A 13,059-nucleotide genomic window follows, 5' to 3' on the forward strand; every position below is an offset into this window, starting at 1 on the left:
CAACATACCAGTATCTTTTGGGAGGACACAGTTCAACCCACAAATGGTATATGTGACAACAAATGGTGTATGAGAGTTCCCATCCCATCGTGTAGTCCCCAGCAATATCACTTCATATTTTAATTGCTTTATATGTATCCTCAGAACAGAAATAGATTTCATAAAGATCCTCACCAATGTTGAGCATGATGAACAATTACTATTCAGGGTGTTTTTAGGTTAGAATCATTTTTACATAATCATGTTAATTTTGGGGAGCAGTGCTGATCTGTTTTTGATGGCTACCCATATTCCGTCTCTGCTGTGGGCTCAGGTCTCCCCAGAAACTTGGGGAGGGAGCATCTATCAGGAGTCATCCCAAAGCTCATGAACTTGGGGGTGAGACAAATCTGAGTTCAAATCCCAGCTCTGCCACTTAGCATTGTGTCACCTTGAACATATACTTTATCTCTATAGGCCTCCACTTTCTCCTCTATTAAAAAAGAATAGAAAAGATTGAAGAATCAAGCACTTAGCCAAGTACATGGTGATTACTCTGTACCTGTTAGCTTAGCTATTCATGTGTATTAAAGTTGTTGTGATTAGTACTATTATCCCTTGGTTTTTCTCAATTTCTGTGCAATAGGGTTCTGTCCCCCAGCCTGGGCATTCCATGTCAGGGCACTATTCCTGGAACTCAAGCTTTTTTTTTTTTTTTTTCTGATTCAGACTCTCTGCTATTTATTGTCTGGGTTCCTAACATGCACCTTGCATGCCTGGGTTCTTTCTCAGGTGTCTTCAGGTTCTTTGCAGGTTTGATTTCCAAAACCAGATCTTCCCCTCATGTCAATGGGTGTCCTCTGCTACAGAACCAAGCCCCTTGTGCCCAATCACATTGCAGTGCTCCAAACCTGACCTGCACATCCAGAATTGGCTTTACATATGAGCCCTCCTGTCCAGTCTGACATCACATATTGGATGCCATATCCCTTTAACCAGCCCTTCTCTTCAAATCAGTGTGGTACATTGTGATCTTCCCATATTTGATGATGTATTTTGACAACACTAGGCCCAGGTCCTTTCTCTTAGTCTGTGCAATTTGTTCTCAGTTCACACCTGGTTTCAAGAATTAACTTCACTAGAATCATCTGCCATTCCAAGCTTTAAAAGGATTCTTCAGTACTATATACAATAATTGCTGGAATAAAAACCAAATGATGTTTCCCCCCAAAAAATTTAGCAGTTTTCTGTTCAAGTATTTTACACTCAACAAAATCCATTATGGGGAACGGAATAGGGAGAAAGGGAACAGTCATCACTGAAGTGGTCTGGGCCATTCAGTAATGCACACATTTTCACTTCTAATTGGGTGGAAATTTACTTTTTGCACTGAATGAGGTGAGGATATTATAAAACTCATTTATACATCTTTTGTCTTGTGTATATCACTTTGAGGCGCTTGCTTATAGTAACTACAGTCAAATCCATTAAAGATTATTTTTATATCTTTTTAATGTCAGAGCCATCTGCCTGACCTCCCTTTGTACATATTCATGGTGTCATTTACAGCTGGGCCATGCCCCTCAGGATAGCAGACATAGAACAGTGGGCCTTCCCTGACCGGGAATTATGTGGTGAAATATCACACTGTAGATGATGTTCCACACAAGCAAGACTTAGTTCTATGAATCAGAAATAACGTCTTTGCCCTGCAACAATCTAAGTTAGTTCTAAATGTTGCTAAGCATCTCGAGCTGGCAGACACCAGTGCTTTCCTGGTCCTCTCCAGGGTCTCCTAAGGACCAAATCTCTCCATTAAAGAAAACATCCAGACCCAGCATGCTGCGGGGAAATGGTTGTTGCTCTGTATTGGGTTCAAGTCCCCAGCTCTTCAGGGCTCCCTCTTCTGCTTCTCCCCACTGAGCTGCTGCCTGATGAAGCCATGGTACTGGGGGTCACCAGGAGCACAAGAATTAATCTGCAAATAATGCAAAGATCAGTATTGCAGGCGCAAAACACATGCCTGTGGCCACTGATGCAGCCTCCAAGGTCAAGACTGAGACCAAGAACAGCTCTGGAGAATGGGTAACAATGTCAGTGAACAGCCAAAGGAGGCAAAACCTTGAGCTGCTAGAAAAGTTATTGCCTACCAAAACTCTGGAAAAGGCACTAGAACCTGTGCCAGTGCTTTGAGCCTCCTGAAAAAGAAAAACATATAAACATAGCCCATGGACACAGAAAACAATGTGGTGAAAGCCAGGGTTGGGGAGGGCTGGGTGGAGAGAGGCTAACAGGGAAAAATGGGGGACATCTATAATACTATCAGTTTTAAAAATGCCCAGACTTTAGTTCTGATCTCTAGCAGCAAGAGAAGGGATGTCTTATTGGATCTGATCCAGCTTCTCCAGTTGTGTAGTTTATTTCCATAATTTGTAACTCAGAGTTATCAACAATATATTATAATAGAGGCCCAGTGCACAAAAATCGTGCACGGGTAGGGTCCCTAGGCCTGGCAGGTGATCAGGGCTGATCAGGTTCCCTGTCTCCCAGCCTCCACGCCTCCTCCATCCCTTGCTCCCTCAGTGCCCTGCCCCCGCTGGTCACCCGCCATGTTCCACGCATGTCATAGCAAGCGATCGAACTCCTGGTCTCACGGTCAAACTCCCAAGGGGATAATTTGCATATTAGATTTGTATTATATAGGATGCCTACATACAGGCCTACATATACATATGCCTATTGAAAACCCTAGGGTGACATTCTTATACTCATATTTACAAACTGGCCATGGTGCTGAGCTGAAGCTCAGGTTAAGAAAATAACTCCAGGGTGGAATTCTAGAAAACTGTTATTATTGTTGTTTAATTTTTGATGACCAACAATCTCATCTCATGGTCAGAGCATCTCATGGGAAATCAAATGCCATGGAGATTCACATGACGGAAAAATCAATAAGCAGATGAAGGAATGTAAGGCATTTGGGGACCAAATTAAATTGTCTGAAATCTGACTGAGGTTAACAACTAAGATGTGATCATTTAAATAATATTTATTCCTATTGCCCTAAAGAAAATGGGTTGGTGCTAAAGTATAAGTAGTAAAGAAAAAGCTTATACACAGCACCTACAGAAATGCTTGACACGTGAATTATTTGCTACAATTGTAGAAGAGCAGGGACAGATTGGTACTAAAGTGAAGGGAGCTGAGCTCTTGATTCGTCAGAGGATCAGGATCTCGGAGCTGAGCCACACGGCCAAGTCTAACTATGATTTGGTTGTAGAGAAGGTTGTAGAAATTAGGTCTCTGACTCAGGATTGCAGTCATACATCAAAAGACATTTCATTCCCTCCCCAACATGTGAATGGCCTCATAAATCAGTGACCCTTCATACCTCTCTCTTGGGTCAGTCCTCCGGGTCCTGATCCCAGAGCGCCCACTGGCCTCTTGGCTCGGTCAAATGCTGGAATGTTGCTTTCTAACCAGCTGGTGGGTGGGAAGGCAACTTGCTATTTTCTGCAAAGTGGGAAACAGTATTTTCTCATGCTCCTGGGCCTCTCAGCAAGGGTGACAAAATGAAACATGAGTTTCACTCTGCTTCTGAATAAATAAAAGCCTATTCGCCTACAATTCTTTTGTTTTTTTAATTTTTTCTTAGAGAGGAAATGAGAGAGAGAGAAACATCAACGTAAGAGAGATACATCAATTGGTTGCCTCCTGTAGGCGCCCCAACGACCAAAGATCGAACCCGCAACCTAGGTATGTGCCCTCACCAGGAATCGAACCTGTGACCTTCTGGTGCATGGGACTATGCCAAGCAACTGAGCCATACCAGCCAGGATTAGCCTATAATTCTTAGTTGTTCTGCATTATATTCTCCCTTCCAGGAATCAAGACCTATTTTAATCTCCCTTTTCCTTAAAATCCATGTCAATGCCTTCATTGTTGAGAGTGTTCCTTACATCAAAGAACTGTCATCAGGGTTTATCTTTATCTTCATATGGTTCAATAACTACTGTGTATTGACTTAGCCAAACTATGTTTGAAATTTTTAGAAATGTGTGGCCCATCCTAATATTTAGCCCTTATTCATTCATTTGATCTTTTAGCCAACATTTTTTCAACTTCATCTCACTATTCTGTGGATTACAGATTCAGGGTTACAAATATCTAACTGACACCCTCAAAAAGTTCAGATTCACACAGAAAATGTAGAGGTAAGAAAGTTTAAGATAAGTCAGAAAGAGTAGCTACTAGATATGCAATATTATTTCAGGAGTCTCAGAAATGTTATGAGAGCCTTAATTAAAGACTCAAAATTCTTATATAGATTTAAAAATATTTTGTTATGAAAATAAAGAAAAGTCCCTGTAACTATTCAGAATGGTGGGGGGTGGGGGGGGGGGGAAGATTGCCCAAGGAGGAGCAAAAATCAGACTTTACAATGATGGTTAGAAAATAATAGGGAATTATTCTCAGAGTTTTGAGAGAAAAAGCCTTTAACCCAAGAATTCTGTACTCAATCAAAAGTTGTTTATAAAATAAGGTTGCCAGATTTAACAAATAAAAACAGAGACCAGACAGACACTCAGTTAAATATAAATTTCAGATAAACAATGAATAGGTTTTTAATAAATTTCAGATAAACAATGAATATGTTTTAATATAACTATGTCCAAATATTGCATACTTACATTAAAACCTATTCATTGTCTATCTGAAATTGAAATTTAACTGGGTGTCATGTATTTTATCTGTCAACCCCAATATACTAGTAAAAGACATTTCTATTTCAGATTAAAGAGCTAGATTTAACACACCTTGTGTTTTCTAAAACAGCTACTTGAGATATTCACAAAGTAAAGAATTTGAAAATTTGAATAAGAAAGTCATGATTTAAAGTGGATAAGGACTAATAGTAAGCCCTAAAACTACGTTTAAAAATTTGTAAATATGGTTAAAATTCTAGGAGAAGTTATGTATTATTTAAAAATTATTATTTAAAAGTAATACAAATGCTAATAGTTTGGAGTCTATATTATATTATCAAAAACTGGATGCAATCAATGTCTGGGGACAAATCTTAAGCATATTCAGAGCACATTTCACACAGTGTAGCAAGGTTAGAAAAAGAAATGAAAACAACTTATTTTATAGGGTGTGGTTGTATTAGTTAGGTCATTTGAACATTATCTCATTTGATCCTCTCATAAGCCTGAGAGAGTTGAAAGAATTAATAAGATAAGCAGCACACATTTTTCTTGTCCATATAGTTGAAAAAGTGAGGCTCAGAGGATGATCCCATGTTTAGGAACAAGTAGCAACACCTTTTCTCTAAGTTCAGAGTGTTATTCCAAACTAAATTGAAGTGTTCTGTTGGGTTTGTCCAACTCTAAAATCCAGTTCATTGCTAACTAGATCCAGAAACAGGTGCATTTCATTCTGAAAAAGTCTGTCCACTTCATGGCTGTGATCAGAGCTCCATTCTCACAGGGACAGAAAAGAAAAGGAGTGGAATATGATCCTGCTGCTGTAGAGAAGTTGGCTTGATAAGAAGACTCTCCAACTTGGGCTGCCACTAAAAGACTTTGGAGATTTGTGTTGCACTCCACTCCCCAAAACTGATCTCTGCAACAACCTGATAGTGAATCCTTGCTCAGTGGGCCTGGCCAACCAGGAACTGGCTGAGGTGGTTAGCAGAGCAGTGTCAGGTGGCTACCCCTGTGTCACAGTGGGAAGAGATCACAGCCTTGCAATTGGTATCATTAGTGGCCATGCCCACACCACTGCCCAGACCTTCATGTAATCTGGGCTGATGCCCACGCTGACATCAATACAGCCTTCACCATTTCCTCTGGAAATCTCCATGGACAGCCAGTTTTGCTTCTCCTCAGAGAACTATAGGATAAGATACCACAGTTCCTGGGACTTTCCTGAATCAATTGTATCTCTTCCCCAAGTATCGTGTATATTGGTCTAAGCGTTGTGGCCCCTCTGGACCATTTTATTTAAAAGAATTATGATATTCAGTATTTTTCCATGAGAGACATAGATGAACTCAGTATCCATAAAGTTGTGAAACAAGTATTCAAACTACTGATTGGCAAACAAAAGAGACCAACAACACATCTGAGTTTTGATATTGATGCATTGGACCCTGCACTGGCTCCAGCTATAGGACAAGGTACCACAGGAGCCCTGTTGCAGGGGGACTGACCTATTGAGAAGGCATGTATTACTGAGGAAATACACAATATGGGGCTGCTATCAGCACTGAATCTTGTTGAAGTCAGTTCTCTGTGGGCTGCTTCAGAGGATGAAGCCAAGGCTACAGCTGGTCTGTTAGTGGATGTGACTGCTTCAGCGTTTGTCCGTGTCTATGACTAACTTCCTATTCCCTGTTCACCAAATGAATCAGAAAATGAAGAACGTGTGAGAATTTAGAGAATACTTTGTGAGGACACGTTTGTTGCAATGGCCATTCCAGAGTTGTGAGGTGTTTGAGGGGACAGTTGATGGTCATCTGGGTCAATATTGCCTTAATGAGAATATTTGTGCATTCTCACAATTGTAAAGTTTCCCTTCCCTCTCTATTTTGGTGACCAATAATACTATCATAACTGTAAAAAAAAATAATCCTATATAATAAAAGGCTAATATGCAAATTGGCCCCTCGACAACCATGGGGAGTTCAACTGGGAGCTCCACCAAGGGATGGGGCCGACCTGCCAACCTGCCGAGGCCCCTCCCCCCAGCTGGCATGGCCCAATTGGGGCTGGCTGGCTGGACCACACCCATGCACGAATTCATGCACTGGGCCTCTAGTAATATAATAAAATCCACTTAGAGAGGAAACCAACATACATGGGACAACATGAAAACTTCAGGACTATGTTTCTAAGCCAAAACATTACAAAATAATAGTCACAGAATGGTCCTAATATTTAAAATCTATATATTTTTAGTTGTGCTTAGGGAAACAAACAAACCCTGGAAGGTTAAAATGTAGAAGTTTTATTTTCTTCTTCGTAATTTTCTATATTTTCTAAGTTTTCTACAGTGGATACAAAATACTTTAGACATCAAGAAAAAAAATCTGGTGTTTTTTTTGTTGTTGTTTTTTAACTTTAAAGAAGATATTTTCTAGAAAAGGAGAACTTGGAAATGTGTTCTTCTTAAAAAGTTGTGAATAATTGTAGATCTACTAGTACATTATCGGAGATGTGGCTGTTGAGCACTTTAAATTCAGCTAGCCCAAATTTTCATGCAATGTAAGTACAAATTACACTCCTTATTTTGAAGACTTAATACCAAAAAAAGTAAGATGTCTCAATAACTTTTATATTAATTATATATCAATAATATTTTGGATGTAATGGGTTAAGCAAAATACATTATTGGATTAAATTAATTTCAGTTGTTTTTACTTTTTAAAATATTACTACTAGAAATTTTTTAAATGACACAAATGGTTTGCATTTGTTGCTCACATCATGTTTCAAATGGACAGATGATGCAACATCTACATACAGGCTACTACATGGGAATCAGACTTTTCAGATAATACAGGGTACCCATTCACCCAGGAGAGTTCTAATTGGGCATGTTACAAAAAAAGTGACTTACTTCTATTTAAAACTTAAAATCTAAAAAACAAGAATCAGTGAATCCTGAGGGTCAGGAATCATGGAATAGGGTCTTTTGGGTGTGTATTTTTTCTTATCTTCCTCTAAATTGCATATTCTTTTCCAATAAAATGTTTTGAATTTTTAAAAAAATACAAAGCAGAATGTAATTTCTCACCACACGTGTTAAAGACTTAGGCTGAGCAGATTATCTAATACTCCTGGAGCTCCCAACAGCCAAATATTAGTCCTTGGTGTGCTCAGTTCCAGGCCAATGACAAAGGGCTGGCATCAGTGGGGGGAAGGGGGACAATCCCCCAGCAGCTATTTGCCAGGTGGGATGGCTTTACCAGTACAACCTAGCAGAATATAAACCCTGAGATTGAGATAGAAAAGAGAGAGAGAGAGGCAGCTAAGAGAGACTTTTTACAGGCAAAATTAGTGGGCCTGGTTATGAAAGATGCAGCTGAATAGACACTGCATAAAGAGAGATTTCACTATCAGTGAGAAAGACATAAGGGCTTGTTTTCCAAGCAATCCAAGGTTGAGGCAAGGCTCCCAGGATGTTTGAAATGCATTCTGCCCCAGTCCCTCATACTGCTGGACCAGCGCAGGGCTGCCTGGGAGGCGTTAATGAATTCATTTCTCAGTCTTCAGACCTGGTGAGGATCCCGGTGTGAAGCTGCCAGCTATGGCAATGTGTCAGAACAGTTTACCCAGTTCCTGCAAATATAGCTAAACCCAGGAGAGGGCCCTAAATTAGGGAAAACGGGTTCTTTCAGGTTACCGCCTTAGAAACTAGTAATAAAGGGTTGCTTTTTAGTACCTTGTGAGCTGATTTAAAAGGTCAATGGGCCCTAATTAATATGTTAGGTTTATTCATCTGTAAGCTTGCAAAGGAATGCTCTAGGCCCTGGGAATTTGAGTCAGGAAGAACTGTTGTTCTCATTGCCCTGGTTTAACTGGAAACAAAGATAATTTGCTTCTGTGTTTTTACTGTTAGGTAGATAAAGTGGAAAGAAAATTATTTCTTGATGATTCTTTTTGAATGCTTATTAGACATCTGTGATCTAACGATTGAATTTCTAGTATGAATCTTCATTAAAGTGCATGATTTCACCCAAAGGCCAGGAAATTGAGAGCTGAGGCTAGCAGAGCAACTTACACTCCATTCTTTGCATAGATGAGTACTTATGAGGGGAATGCTGTGCTTGGTCAGAAAATTTCATGCGCATTGCAGAGAAAGAATTGTAAAAGTGCAATTTGCACTTATTGCAAAAGTGGAGTTTGTTTACTATACACACGAGATAGAAATAACAGGTTGTGGTAAGGCTGGACCTCATTCCACCTACCCCTGCCCCCTCAATATCAATGTAAAGTTATTTCATTTTTTTTTTTTTTTTGCTGTTATGCAACTATGGAAAGAATGCTCAAAATTCAATAGAATCACCACCAAAAAGCAATCAAGTCCTGTTCTGTTCAGACACCCACTAGGTGTCACATAGCTTCAAAGAAACAGGAGTTAGCAATCTAACAATCCTCTGTTTTTCATTGCCTAGGCAAAATTACTTCCATTTCATTACATTCATTTGTTACAGATGCTTACATTTGATTTCTCATGAGAATAGGAATAAAGGAGCGCAGAAAATGCTTCCACCTGTATTTTCTGAATCCCCATCTCTAGCAAATCCCAGGCCTACTTCCCCCTATCCAACCAAACACTTCATGAGTTCTGTTTTGTTTTTGTTATTTTTCATAATAAGTGTGTAATAAATCCCAGGAATCAGGACGGTTTAATACTCAGCCAAACACTTTTATGACATGCCCTAAGGCAAAGCCACTGTATGGTCAATCAACAACTCTATCTTCCTGCATTTAGAAACCCGGACACTGCCTTCACCTCCCAAGTACCTCCGCCATCAACTCCTGGCAGTTTGTCCTGACTGAACAGAGATCAGTCATAGGACAAAAGAGATGCCAGCAAGAAGACACCTGTGTGGGAACCCCTTTCATGTCCCGCGTGGTTCAGGGTTCCGGTTCAGGGTTCGGGTTCTGGAGAAGGCCACACACAAATGAAAAGAGACTTGGAAAAGTATTAATTTGGGAATATTGGGGGCCAGGCGGGAGCCCACTTCTAGTGGGAGGACTACCCCTTGCTCTGGCCTTGCAATCCCTTTTATTGAGACTATGGGATACGCCCATAACCTTTAGGCAGGAAATTCAAATAACAGAAAATTACATAGGAGAATCAGAGGTGGAGGCTGCTTCAGCTAACAATGTTTTTACTAAACAGTGAGTGATTAAAACAATTAAGGAATTAAGGTTGTTGACCAGCCTTCCCAGTTTCCTGTCCACATCTTTCTATTAGTGGGACAATGATTGGTTTCCGGCACACCTGGCCCTGATCTAGATACTTTTCACACTCCAAAAGAGGAAGACGGGGTTGATTCTGAGTCTTGACCAGAGCAAGAAACAAGAAGAAGGCAGTATAGCAGCCATGAGAAGGGGCCCTCAAATATCCTACTGTCAGGAGCGCAAATGACCCAGGACCCCAGGGCCATGCTTCCCACGCTGCTCCTGTGGTCACAGCAGGGATACCAAGGCAAGTCTGTCTGTGGGAAATATGAACTCTTCCAACGGGAAGTTTTGTGGAACTTTCCTTGGAGTTGCATTGCAATCTAGATCACTTCTACCCAAACTTCATTTCTTCCTTTCCTGGGGTCAGACTTGCATTAGGGTCTGATGGCTTTCCAAGCTCTTCTGGCTTCCTCCCTGTTTTCTTTCACAGGCATTTTCCCTAATAAGTTTCTTGCACCTTTAACTGATCTTGGTGTCTGCTTCTCAGAGGATATGGATCCCAGGAGGAGCAGAAAGCATCTAGGAGGAGTGAGGAGTATACTACTGGTATAAAGACCAAACTCATGGCCTAAGGCCTTAGTGAAGCATCATTCAATGCTCATATGAAGGCTTTGTAATGTGCTTGCCTACCTGGCCAGTCTGGACTACGTTCCCCAGAATTCCTTTCCTTCTGTTTCAGGTCAGCACAGGCAAGAGTTGGAAGGAGGCACAGAGGCCGAAGCCACTTTTTAACTCCCTTCCCCTTGGATCTTCCTTCAGTTTCTCTGCACCCTGGGCCTGGGCCCAGTGCATACTGTTCAGAAACATGACAAAGGCCTCAGCTTCTGCAGAATACCCTCCTCAGCAAGGTCAGAGGGAATGAAAAAGAACATGGGTTTCCATCTGCCCACGTGGAGTCCCAGCTCCTGCTGTGGAGTTCTAGCCTGCCTCCTGACTTTCCTGTCTGCTGGTGCACTTCAGGCTCCAACAGTAGTGAGAAGACAACATTGTGGAGACTGCCTAGCTCTCTCCCATAATTGTTAAGCCAGTTCCTAACAATTCACATGTTTGTTCAATTATATCCTATATAATAAAAGGCTAATATGCAAATTGTCCCCTCAACCAGCAGGCAAGCCAGTCAACCATTCATGTCCCCTTCCCCTGGCCAGGCTGGCCGGACCCCACTCATGCATGAATTCATGCACCAGGCTTCTAATATATAAATATAAATATATACATATATACTGAGTGGCCAGATTATTATGCAGTCAGAGATCATAATAATCTGGCCACTCAGTGTATATATATTCTTCATGGTGGAACTGAGAGTGATACACTTATTGTGTGACCTTTCCCCAATACTTCAGGGCAGTGGTACATATTAGGAATGAGAATAGGTGCTAAGGCTTCAACCCTCTGCTTTGCTGTTGGTCAGGCCTGGACATCAACAACTTAAAAGAAGGTTAAACTGCCTTGTGAGGACCAGTGTGCATTCATAGCCCACCTGCTGAGGGGAAAGATGGGTAATTTTGTTTCATTTTTTAAATTAAATTATATCTGGCTTTGTTGCCCCACATCCCTGACTGGGAGAAAATCCAAAAGAAGTTATTACTGGGACACTTCACCACCACCACTGCCTACCCATTGTATAGAACAGGAACCCTGGGGGCTCACATAAATGGGGTGGGGCCTGGCCCTATCACTTTCTTCCACTTATTTTCCAGTGCCAGAATTGAGTCTGGTCCTCTGCTGTCTATCAAGGATAGCTGCCACGGAGAAGTCCTCAACATTTCTATCTGCCTCAGCCTGAGTCACAAGGCTCCAAAGCCAAGAAGTCCAATTGTAAATGCCAGGGAGCCATATACTACATCATCGGAGGTCCTGAGACCTTGAGGAGTACATGGGGCGGATACTATCTCCTCTACTCATGGAACCTTCCATCCTCCAAATCTCAGATAACCCAGTTTTCCCTGGGTCAGCTACTTCTCTACCCATTCTTTACCTCCTGTAATTTTCAATTAAACAAAATCACAGCCTATTTATCCTTCCCCCACCCCAGTTTAGGGAAACCCCAAAGGGACATTATCATCTACTTCCCTTGTAATAAGAATATAAATACTTGTTTCTTTTAAAATTTTAATCAGATCAGGATAGCTTTGGGAGGAAGGATAGAAGTAGATATTGGAGGGTTCACAAGATGGGTTTCTGGAGTGGGAAAAGTATGTTATTTCTTGATCTGGGTTATAATTATACAAATGAGTTCACTTTATGATAATTCATTGAGCTATGCATTTATGATTTGTGTGCTTATCTCTATGTTATATTTCAACCTTTAAAAGTTTAAGAAAATTCAAATGCTAAAAAAAGGTAGAGTAAAAAAAAAAAAAATCCCTTTTCCACACTTATCTCCTAAACCACACTTTCTCCCCTCAGGTAAATAGCCCTATTTAGAAACTCCAATGCCTTGGAAGCTTTGGTAGTCATTAATGCTATTCAATTTCACCTTCCAGGCAAAGTTCCATTGCATTTTCTGGCTTTCCTGTGGTTGGACAGGATTGTATGACTAGTTCTGGCCAGGAAGTTGTAAGCAGAAATGATGTGTGTCACTTCTAGGCCAGAGCATTCAATTGCCAGTATGAGATCCTTTGGACTTCGCTTTTCTTCCTGTCAAAGTGACATTCTGTTTTTTAGTTAATGTTCTCCATCAGCCTTGGGCTCAGAGGGTTATGACAAAGAGTCAATTTACAATGGACATGGGCAAGAGGCATGGGCAAGAAATGTTTGATGTTTTAAGCCACTGAATTTTTTTTAAATAAATCATTATTGTTCAGATTATTATAGTTGTTCCTCTTTTCTCCCCCCATAGCTCTCCTCCACCCGGTTCCCACCCCACCCCATGCCCTTACCCCGCCCCACACTGTCCTCATCCATAGGTATACGATTTTTGTCCAGTATCTTCCCGCACCTCCCACACCCCTTTCCCCCCAAGGATTGTCAGTCGACTCCCTTTCTATGCCCCTGATTCTATTATATTCACCAGTTTATTCTGTTCATCAGATTTTTTATTCACTTGATTTTTAGATTCACTTGTTGATAGACATGTATTTGTTGTTCATAATTT

General features: G+C 40.9%; 1 pseudogene across 1 annotated transcript; it reads left to right on the forward strand.

Annotated features, from left to right (window-relative positions):
* The first annotated feature begins 1,998 nt into the window (after positions 1 to 1,998).
* LOC308241127 (arginase-2, mitochondrial-like) lies at positions 1,999 to 6,420 on the forward strand (annotated as a pseudogene). The gene is made up of 2 exons: positions 1,999 to 2,064; positions 5,395 to 6,420. The product of its transcript is annotated as an arginase-2, mitochondrial-like (transcript).
* The last annotated feature ends 6,639 nt before the right edge of the window (positions 6,421 to 13,059 follow it).

The sequence above is a fragment of the Plecotus auritus genome (genome assembly GCF_963455305.1).
Source record: "Plecotus auritus genome assembly, chromosome: 2".
Lineage (NCBI taxonomy): Eukaryota > Metazoa > Chordata > Mammalia > Chiroptera > Vespertilionidae > Plecotus > Plecotus auritus.